This window comes from Equus caballus, chromosome 12 (assembly GCF_041296265.1).
Source record: "Equus caballus isolate H_3958 breed thoroughbred chromosome 12, TB-T2T, whole genome shotgun sequence".
Classification (NCBI taxonomy): domain Eukaryota; kingdom Metazoa; phylum Chordata; class Mammalia; order Perissodactyla; family Equidae; genus Equus; species Equus caballus.
This window is the reverse complement of record NC_091695.1, coordinates 36,335,114-36,346,811: the sequence shown is the minus strand read 5'-3', so window position 1 is coordinate 36,346,811 and position 11,698 is coordinate 36,335,114. Positions and strand designations below refer to the sequence as shown.

Below are 11,698 nucleotides of genomic sequence, written 5' to 3'. Positions count from 1 at the left end.
GCTTGCCTTCCCTGGACTGGCTCCAATAAGGAAAAGAGAAAGAACTTCCAGAAATCCTGCGTCTGCTTCCTAATCTCCATATCCATTCCTAAACATCTCAACTCTTACATGAGATCAAGTCACTTTTATTTGTAGAAGTCTTTTACCTGGGAATCATGAATAGACTGGAGTGTGATTGAGAATCCAATAAAACCACATGTAAAGGTGGTAAGTAGTTGCAGTGTCCTGGATACTGTGTCTAAAGTTTCCAACATTTTCATAAGTATCACTGACCCGAAGAAGATCAAGAATCACTATCCTACACAGTTTAACTTATAAGTATCTCTGATTTGAGGAAATAAAAATCTTCATCTGCAATGATGGGTGCATAATGACCCTTACAACCTTGTCTTATCTAACTTCTCTGAGCCTTCTTAGCGTCATTAAGAAGTGTAAGTCACATCTATTTCCAAACTGCCTCTTGGTATGTGACTCTTCCCACCATATCATTGCATTATTCTTATGTCTCTTGAGGCATTATGAGAGCAGAAAGGCAGTTACAGAATTGTCCACCTTCCTGATTACATTAATTGAATATTAGTTCCCAAGGAGATTTTAAAGAGCCCCTACTTTGTCATCACTTAACTATAAGGTCCAGCATGATTCAGGGACTTTTTCAAGCACTGAATTAAATTCAGAGCCAGGACTTATCATACTCCTTCTGTTTCACAATATAGAGATCTGGCAGCATTTTCCTACCTTACTCTATTTCTAATTCTCATATATTTGTAAAATTGTAAGGGAAAAACATGAAATTAAGACATTTTAGGAGATAATGTACTAATCATGTTCATTTACTGTGTTTTGCCCCCAAAGAAAATGACTATTTATGCAAGAAAACTTTTAGTTAAGTTTGGTGAATATACATAAAAGACACAGATTAATTCAACACTGATGATTTAAGATGTATATTTAGTGAGCTGTGTGACTGGGAAGAAATGAAAACACTTTTTTTGAGTTTTTTGAAAATGAATCCATTTCCTTCTTTCAACTTTTTCTCAGCAGATCTCAACAAGCAGGACCATGGAAGAAAATAGAAATCACACTTCTGTGGCCGTGTTTGTTCTCCTGGGACTCTCAGGTGAAAAAGAGCTGCAACTTATCTTCTTCCCAGTCTTCCTAGGGATCTACCTTGTGGCCCTCCTCTGGAACCTGGGTCTCATCATCCTAATCAGGATGGACTCCCACCTGCACACACCTATGTACTTCTTTCTCAGTTTCCTGTCATTTATAGACATCTGCTATTCTTCTTCCACCAGCCCAAGGATGCTTTCAGACTTCCTAAAAGATGAAAAAATGATTTCATTCATTGCCTGTGCCACCCAGTAGTTTGTTGTATCCTGGATGTGTCTGACGGAGTGCTGTCTCTTGGCTGCCATGGCCTATGACAGATATGTTGCTATTGGTAGGCCTCTGCAGTACTCAGCGGTCATGGCTCCTGGCCTCTGTCAGAAGATGGTTGCTGGGGCCTGTGGGAGTGGTTTCCTTAGTAGCTTAGCGGAAACAATCCCTTGCTTTCATCTCTACTACTGTGGGCCCAATATCATTCCAAATTTCTTCTGTGACATAACCCACATTATATCCTTGTCTTGCTCCAATCCCTTCATCAGCCAAATGATTCTTTTTCTGGTAGCTTTTTTTATTGGGTTCGGTTCTTTTCTTGTTATTCTCTTGTCCTATAGTTTCATTGCAGCTTCCATCCTGAAAATATCCTCCGTAAAAGGTAGTGCCAAGGCCTTCAATACCTGTGCCTCCCACTTGGTAGTTGTGACAATCTTCTACGGAACAGGCCTCTCAGTGTACATGCATCCTAACTCTGGTCACTCTGAGAAACAAGACAAGGTTCTGTCAGTGTTCTATGTTATCTTTATCCCCATGTTAAACCCTCTTATCTATAGTCTGAGGAATAAGGAGATTAAAGAGGCCCTCAAGAGGGTGATAAAGAGGGCAAAACATTTACTTCAGTAAGAACATATTTGAGCAGGTGTTACCCTAATAAGGAAAACAGTGGTAAGAACATTCAAGTAAACTTTTGTAGGTCACAAGACTAAGTATAGAGAAGTGAAAACCTGACTCCTTGATTTCTGTTGCCATTATATTTAGCTTCCACCAGCAAGTGATCTGTCTGAGGCAATGTTATCAACATGGGAATCAGTTTGTTAGACCCAAGTAGATGAAAAGCTTTCTTTTGAGAACACAGCTTCCAATAGCTGTTATCACTATTGCAGACAAATGACAAGACCCTAGGAAGTCATGCACATGATTCTTTCCTCTACAGTTTTTATGATTGCTTTTATTTTCAATTTTTCAGCATTATTTATATTTCTATAAAAAGAAAATAAAATAATGTATAAATTTTTATGTGTGAAAGTTAAAAATAATTTAAAGTGAATACTTTATCATCTTAATTCTAAACAGAGAGAGAGAAAGTCGGCATTAGAGAGAGGGATACAGAAAGAGAAAGCTGGAAAGAGAGAAAGAAACAGAGAGGGACACATACACAGAGAGAAAGAGAGGAGAGAGAAAGGGAAGAGAGGGAAAGAGAGAGGCTGGAAGGTTAAGGCAGGAGAGTAGACAAAAGGAGAGGAGAGGGAGAAGGATTGGTCTGGCTTTATTTCCAAATAATCTTGTTCCATTTATATTACTCTTCGAAATTTCTTGTTAAGTAAATTGTGAAAAACAGTTGGGAGAAAGGAATGGTAGAAAGAAGGGGCTTTTTTTTTTTTTCCTGAAGAAGATTCACCCTGATCTAACATTCATTACCAGCCTTCTTCATTTTTTGCTTGAGGAAGATTAGTCCTGAGCTAACATCTGTGCCAGTCTTTCTCTATTTTGTGTGTGGGCTGCCGCCTCAGAACAGCTGATGAGCGGTATGCCCATGCCCAGGATCCAAACACGTGAACCTGGGCTGCAATGTAGAATGCACAGAACTTAAGCATTATGCCACTGGGCTGGCTCCCAGAAGGGGCAATTTTAAGGTCAAGAGTTGGGGAGAGTCTCAGAGGCTAGAAAGAAGTCAAAGTCATCAATTTCTGGTCATAGGTAGCCTAGAGGAAGCTTCCATGGTAGCTTCCCAAAGATCATGCAAGACTAAGAAACGAAGGCTGTCATGGTATGTCTAGGGAGGCAGAGCCTGAGTCCCAGAGATGGGAGCTTCACAGGAACTCCAGGGCCTTCAGTATGACCAGGGAGAAGCAGAGCCACCAGCCTTGGAGAGTCCAACTAAGAGAATTTAAAGAAAATTTTAAAGAGAGATTTTTCTTCAGACAAGAGGTTGTAGGCTAAACTTCGTACATGTTACATTATTATTTACACAACTCTTTACACTTAATTAGTTACATTGTATAGATGTGATTTTTTTCTACTACCATGTGCGGTTGGCAGGTGAGAAATTATCTCCATGTTACAGATAAAACCTTTGGGCATATTTTGCTCTGCCACGTTCCTTCCAGGGTAGCAACAATCCATCTTTGAGTTCACAAAGTGTCATGTGTGGAACATAAATGGTTCTTACTGACAGGAAACATGTCCTTCATTGCTTGTCCCTGCGCCCAACTTCTACACTTTTGGTGTTACATATTTAAATCTATCTTAAGAATCTATTCAGGTTAAAACATTAAATTTTTAAAGTTCTTATCAGAGTGAATAAATAACTACTAACCAATTATCGAGTTTTAAATCAAATAATTAAGTCATTAACCCATCAATACCTTTCTCCCTAAAAGTAAGGTTACCTGAAGGACATCAAACCATGAGTGGGAACTTCCTAAAACATCTATGTATCCCTAATAATGGCAGGGTAGATGAGTTCCATTTAAAAAAAAAAACAAAAAAACAAAAAGCAAAAGTTTGTGAGAATGATCGAAGTGGATATTTTTAATGAAGGATTAGTAATACAGCATAATATGTCAGAAAGAACTCCAATTCAGTGTAAATATATTATACCTATTTTAATAGAAGGCATGCTGTGTGCTTCACTCTCTGATAACTGCCTTATAAGCATTCTCTAATTTGATTCTATGAAGAGCTACTCTATGAATAGCTGATACTATGAGCCCATTTTACAGGTGACAATAGTGAGGCTTGAAGAGGTTAATTTGCTCAAGGTCACATAACCAAGAAATAGAAAGGTGGAATTCAACCCAGATTAGCTAATACCAATGCCCATGGTATTAACCATGATGATCTGTGACTCTGTCTTGAGTTACTTTTATCGTATTCCTTATTGCTTCAATTTCCTCACTTACGTGTAGCAAATCATGCCATGTCTGCCTCACATGGCTGCTGTTATTGATTCAAGTCAGGGAGTTGAGAAAATATATGTATCTAAAATGAAAGCGGTTTGTAAACAGGGAAGTGTCCAAGCATCTAATTTTTGTTATGAAGTTGTATTGTCAGTGACCTGTGTCATCTTTGGCAAATCTATTAACTGCACTGGCCTCAGGTAGTCACCTTGAAAATGATGGTATTCCACTGGATGATCTCTAGGTCCTTTCCAGCTCAAATGTCTCCATGTTCATTAAAAGGAAAGCTATAATCATGAGCTAATAATAGGACCATGGGGAAGTGTGGGATTGAATCATAAGGGACATGGCAAATTGGGGCATGAAACTAGCATGGAAAAAACTCCATGACATTCATGAGTCCGGAGAGCAAGTATCTGGAGAGTTTTCTCCCTGTAACTGTCTTTTTTCCTTTCACCTCTGCCCTAAGAACACATATGAGAGGATCCCCAGTGGTGGGCATTTCTTTGGCTGTAAGTAGACAGCCAATTTCATGGCCAAAAGTCCCCATCTCGGAGTGCAGTGTGGCCTACCTAAATAATTCTTTTGAAAAGAAATAAGAAATTTCAACTTTGGCAAGAACTCTTTATCCAGGGGGATGTAGGTCAAAGTGAGAGGGCAAGACTTATAGAAAACAGTGGATTCTGTCCTATCTCAACATCCATGTGATTCTTCCAGTAAGACCTAGGTAGAGTAAGATTTATGGTTCTCATAAGTTTCATGAGATTTATGTTATCTGCCATTCTTTAACTCTTCCCTCTCCCTCACTTCCACACCCTCCACTTAGGGTTCTTCTTTGTGTTCTCTTTCTCCTCACCCAAATTCTCTGACCTTCAGTGAAAAGAGGAATCTCTAAACTGAAATATCAGGTATTACTCTGGAGTGAGAGGCGGATGTTGAGTTCTACTTCTGCAATTTCTTAATTATGTGGTCTTGAACTCTGTTGACTTCTGTTTTTCACTTGTAAAATGGGGATATAGGATTATCTTTAATGTAGTGAGACCATATCTATAAAGCCTAAGACGCTGTAGAAGATAATAGTACAGCACTGAATCAAAAATGACAATTTTCTCAATTTCAGAGAAATTAGCTAATATCAAAACGTTTGTCAAGTATGCTGCTCTCACCACTCTTATTCAAAATAGTATTAGAAGTTCTAACCAGAGCAGTTAAGAAAATGAAACAAAATGTATCCAAATCGTAAAGAAAGCAGTTAACACATCACTATTTGCAGTTGACACAATTATATGTATAAGAAAACCTAAAATTCATGAAAAGACAATTAGAAATAATCAATGAGTAGAGTAAAATTTAGTGAACAAAATCAATGTACAAAAATCAGTTGCTTTTTTATACACTAACAATGAACTAGCAGAAAGAGGAATAAAAAATATAATTTCATTTAAAATAGTAACAATAACAATAAAATACGTAGAAATAAATTTAACCAAGGAAGTGAAAGACTTGTATACAGAAAACTATAACACAGTGTTGAAATAATTCAAGGAAGATAGAAACAAATGGAATGATATTTCGTGCTCGTGGAGCACAACTGAGTTCTGAACAGTGATTTTATATCCCGCAAATTTACTGCATTGGTTGATTACTTCCAACCCTTTTTTGGTTGAGTCTTTAGGATTTTCTACATCCAAGTTTATATCCTCTGAAGATAACGACAATTTTAATTCTTCCTTCTCAATTTGGATGTCTTATATTTCTTTATCTAGCCTGTTTACTCTATTTAAGACTTTTAGTACTAAATTGAATAAGAGTAGTGGGAGCGAGCACCATTGTCTTGTTCCTAACAGAGGAAAAACTTTGTTGTTCACCATTGAGCATAGTGTTAGATGTGTGTTTGTTTTATACGGCCTTCATTATGTTGAGGTATGTTCCTTGTATATCTAATTTTTGAGGGTTTTAATCATGAAAGGATGTGATATTTTGTTCAATGCTTTTTCTGCATCTATTGAGATGATCATATGATTTTTATCTTTCATTCTCTAAATGTGGTGTATCACATTTATTAAATTGGACATCTTGAACCTTCTTCCTCTCCAAGGATAAATCCCACTTGGTCATAGCTTTGGTGTGAGTGTAATAGTGGCCTCCTAAAATGTGATGGGAACTATTCCTTCCTGTTCAATTTTTTGAAAGTGTTCAAGAAGGATTGGCATTAATTTGGCAGAATTTGCCAGAGAAGCCATCTTGTTCTGAGGGTTTCTGTATCAAGAGGTTTTTGATTGCTGATTTCATCTCCTTACTCATCTTTTTCTGTTCAGATTTTCTATTTCTTCTTGATTCAATCTTGATAACTTGCATATTTCTAGGAAGTTATCCATTTCTTATAGATTATCCAATTTATTGGCATATAGTTGTTCATAGTAGTCTCTTATGATCTTATGTAGTTTTGTAATATCACTTGTAATGTCTCCCCTTTCATTTCTGATTTTATTTCAGTATACTTTTTTCTTAGCCTATCTAAAGATTTGTCAGAATAGTTTATTTTTTGAAAACTACCTCTTAACTTCATTGATTATTCTTATTGTTTTTTGGTCTCTAATTCATTTATTTTCATTCTGATCATTCTTGTTTCCTTCCTTCTACTCACTTTGGTCTTAATTTGTTCTTTTTTTCTCATTCCTTGAGGTGTAATGTTAGGTTTTTATTGAGATTCTTCTATAGACTTAATATATGAATTTATTGCTATAAACTTCCTTCTCAGAACTGATTTTTTTTACGATGGTATTGGTTTTGGTGTGTTATATTTCTATTTTTATTTGTTTTAAGATAGTTGTTGATTTCTCTTTTGATTTCTTATTTGACTTATTGGTTGTTCAGGGGGTTTTTTTTGTATATTTTCTGTACACGAAAATATTTGTAAAATTTCCAGCTTTCCCTAAGTTGATTTCTAGTTTCATACCAATGTGGTCAGAAAAGATACTTGGTATGATTTCAGGCTTAAGAATTTTAAAATATGTTTGTATCCTGTCATATGATCTATCCTGGAAATGTTCCATGTGCACTTAAGGAGAATATATATTCTGCTGCTATTAGATAAAATGTTGTATAAATGTCTGTTAAGTCCATTTGGTCTAATACGATGCAAGTCTAACATTTCTGTGTTGATTTTTTTCCTGGATGATCTATCCACTGCTGAAAGTGGAATACTAAGTTCTCCCACTATTATTGTGTTGCTCTCTATTTCCTTCTTCAGATCTGTTAGTATTTGCTTAATATACTTAGGTGCTCTGATTTGGGATGCATGTATATTTACATTTATTATGTTTTCTTGATGAATTGGCCCCTTTACTGTTATATAGTTACCTTCTTTGTTTCCATATTTGGCTTAAAATTTATTTTGTCTGATATAGATAGCTGTTCCTGCTTTCTTTTGGTTTCCACTTGCATGAAATATCTTTTTCCATTCCTTCACTTTGAGCCTGTGGCTGTCCTTAAAGCTGTAGTGAATCTCTTGTAGGCAGCATATAGTTGGGTCTTGTTTTTATCTATCCAGGACTCTGCCTTTTGATTGGTGAATTCAATCCATTTACATGTAGAGTTACTTTTGATATATAAGCACTTACTAATGCCATCTTATTCATTATTTTCTGATTGTTTTGTATTTCCATTGTCTCTTTTTTCCTTGTGTGTGCCTGACTTTGTATCTTTGGTGGTATGCTGTGTTTCCTCTTGTCTTTTTGTGAATCTACTCTAGGCCTTTTCTTTGTGATTACCATGTGCGTTACATAAACATCTTATAAAGAAAACACTGCATTTTAAACTGATAGCAACTTAAATTTTCTACAAAAGCTGTACCCCTTTGCTCCTCTCTGTTATATTTTTATGTCGTTATTTACCTTTTTTTACATCAAGTATTCTTTAACAAATTATTCTAGCTATAAACATTTTAATACTCATCATTTTTAAACTTTATACTAGAATTAAGTGGTTAACACACCATCCTATTACAGAATCAGAGTTTTTTGTGCCTGCCTATATACCTACCTTTATGCTATGCTACTTGCTTTTGTATGTTTTCATGTTGCTGGTTGGTGTCTTTTTATTTCAATGGGAAAAACTTTTTTAAGGCAGGATTAGTGGTGATGAATAATCTCAGCTTTTGTTTTATGGGAAAGTCTTTATTTCTCCATCGTATCTGAAGTATAACTTTGTGGGATAGAGTATTCTTGGCTGGCAGTTTTTCTTTCAACACTGAATATACTGTTCCCCTCTGTCCTGGCCTATAGGATGTCTGTTGAGAAAACTGTTGATAGCTAATGAGATTCCCTTGAAGGTACAATCTTTTCTTCCCTTGTTGCTTTTAGGATTCTCTCTTTGTCTTTGATCTTTAACAGTTTTATTTTGATTTGTCTTGGAGAACGTCTTTTGAAATGAGAACATAGGGTGATCTGTGATTGTGAGCTTACCTGTCTAAGTCTCTCCAGGTTTTGGAAGTCTGTAGTATTATTCCCTAAATTAATTTTCTGCCCCCTTCTCCCTCTTTGTTCCTTTTGAACCTCAATTCTTCTAATTTTGTTTTGATGAAATCCCATAGATCACGTAGGCTTTCTTTGCTCTTTTTCCTTCTGTTTTGTTTCCTTGGCTTTGACTGCGTTAATTCAAACGTCTTGCCCTCTAGCTCACTTTCCTGTCTTCCGTGTTCTCTACTCTACTGAAGATGCTCTCTATTGTATTTTTCGTTTCATTCATTGAATTATTCATCTCCAGAATTTGTTTGTTCTTTTTTATAATTTTTATTTCCTTGTTATATATCTCATTTTGTGTCTTTATTTCCTTATCTTATTATCTTCTTTTGCCTTTTATTTTCTTTCATTGAGATTCTTCGAAAAGCTATTTTGAATTCTTTATTCGCTTAGTCACAAAATTCTGTGCTTCTAAAATTCTGTTGTTGGCGATTTTTGTTAACTTTACATGATGACATGTTCCCTTGATATTTCATGTTTCTTATAGCTTCTGGTTGCTGCTTTTGCACTTGAAATAGAAAACACCTCTTCAAATCTTTGCTGGTTGCCTTCAGATGGGGTATCCTGCTATTGGGGGTGTTATATCTGAGGTTTTCTCTGCCTTTATATGGGTAAATGTGCTCCACTCTTATTGCTCTCACTTGTGGCAAAATTCTTAAGCTATTGTGTCTTCCCTGGTTGTTACCAATCACCAATTTGGCTACTGGAAGACTCTTTTTTGTTTTCTAGAAGCTGGCACTACCGTTCATGTATGCCTTTTTTCCCTTGCCCACATACTCAAGTTTATTTTTCCTAGATCACTCAGTTTACCAGATTTGTTGTTGCTGCTGCCCTTGCAAATATACAAAAGAAGTCAGTTGCAGAGTGGGGAGAAGTGTGGGTTTAGCACTGGCAACTTAGGGGTTCCCACAGACCTGGTGGGGAGATTCTTGAGTGAGGTACTCCTGGAGCCTCATGGGTGGACTTTCTGTTGAAATCCTGAGTCAGGAGGAAGAAACTATGCCACTTTAAAGCTCTTTAATATTCTCAACTGTTTCTTTCCTGCTCTTCCCTCTTCCTCCAATCACTGACTACCTGTCTCAATACACTAGGTACTTCTGGGAAGACTTAGGTTTCTCCAGATGCTTCCAGCACTACAATGGTAGCTGGGCACTCACTTGTGGCTCTTTTTCCCTGTGGGATAGTTCACCACTGCTGAAATGTTGTTGCCTTGAGCAGGTGGTGCTGGGAATGCTCCTCTCACCTTCTCCGCTGTGACCAACTCATATTTTTTTTCTCCTCCAATAATGTGCTATAGTCCCCTCTCAGGAAGGCTAGGCTTCCATAAAGTCTCTCTCTTTCATGGGTGTCAGCCAAAGTCAGCACTTTCCAGGCTTAACCAATCATAACCCAGGTGGCTTGGGTTAAGTTCACTGTCTCCTGCTGGCCCTGTAGCCCATTCTGATGTCTGTCTGCCTGTTAGCAGATACACAGGTGGGCAAGATTCCTCCTGGCTCCCTTGGTTTTTGGTCCTGGATGCCACAACTCCCACAAGGTGTTTTTGTTCATGGATGAACGTCCAATTCACTGTTACAAAACTGGGACAAAAAGGAAGACTGTCTTTTACAGGTAAGATGCTAACGTTCCTCCTTCCCCTGATAATTTTTAGTCTCATACTTTGACTTACATAGATATGCAGCCTGAATCTTTCACTGTTCTGACACCAAAAGACACAAAGTCAAAATTCTTGTTTAAAGGGAGTCTGTGTTGGTGTTGCCCTCAAGGTATCTTCCAGAAATAATATAAATCATTTCTGAAAGAACATATTTTAAACACAAGCATCAAAGATTCCCACAGACAAATTTTTAAAAAACATGAACTTAAGTTAAAAAAAATTCACTAAGCACAGAAATATACAAGGCATCTTGACTAAGAGTCAGCTATGACATCTAACTATAGAATCAGATTTGCAAAACTATATATTTAAATCATTAGTTATTAATGAGAAGTAAATATGCTTAATATGTTTAAATACCAGATGCTTGGAGAGTATGATGAAAGAATAAGAGGCTGTCAAAGGTGACCATTTGGGAAAAGAACTAAATGGGAACTCCAGAGAGAAAATAAAATATTATGATGGAAATTTGAAATTAAGTGGATAAGTTAAACAGCCAATTAGCACAATTCATGTTAGAATAAATTTGTTGGAAAAGAGGTCTGTAAAAATTATACGGAAGACAATAGAGAAATACAAATAACGGATGTTTTAGTGATGTGGAGGATAGAGCAAGGAGATTCAGTGACATACATTTAATTGGGGTTCCAGAGGCATATAATAAAAATATGTGGGCAATTTTCAGAGTATTATTTGTGTTTGGTAGACAGCACATGAGGCTTAAGGTTACCATATTGAACAACTAGGCATTACAGGAAGCTGTGAATATGTCCATGAGTAGAGGAAGAACAGTATAAGTTGTAGCTCCACAATAAATCTTTTTGCTGTCCTGATTGTTAGTTATGATGATGATGGTAACAGTGATGAAGAATGTAATTTTCTGCTCTGTTGTCACAAAATTCTCCCTCCATTCAGTTTCACTATGGACAGAACCACATTCAAGTCTGGGAATGTTAATACATTCATGCATCACTTAATTACAAGGATACATTTATAAATGCCTTGTTAGGCTATTTTGTCTTTGTCTAAACATCATAGAGTGTACCTAGACAAACATACATGTTATGCCTACAGCACACCTATGTTATATGGCACTAATATTATGGGATCAATGTTGTATCTGTGATCTTTCATTGACCAAAATGTTGTTACATGGTGCGTGACTGTGCAGCATGTCTGCTACCATTTCTCCTTCCATATTGATGGCAAGTCTTGTATTTCTTTTCTAATTAATAACT

General features: G+C 36.6%; 1 pseudogene; it reads left to right on the top strand.

Moving 5' to 3' along the window:
* Positions 1 to 370: 370 nt before the first annotated feature.
* Positions 371 to 2,007, top strand: LOC138916543 (olfactory receptor 5A1-like; annotated as a pseudogene).
* Positions 2,008 to 11,698: the final 9,691 nt, after the last annotated feature.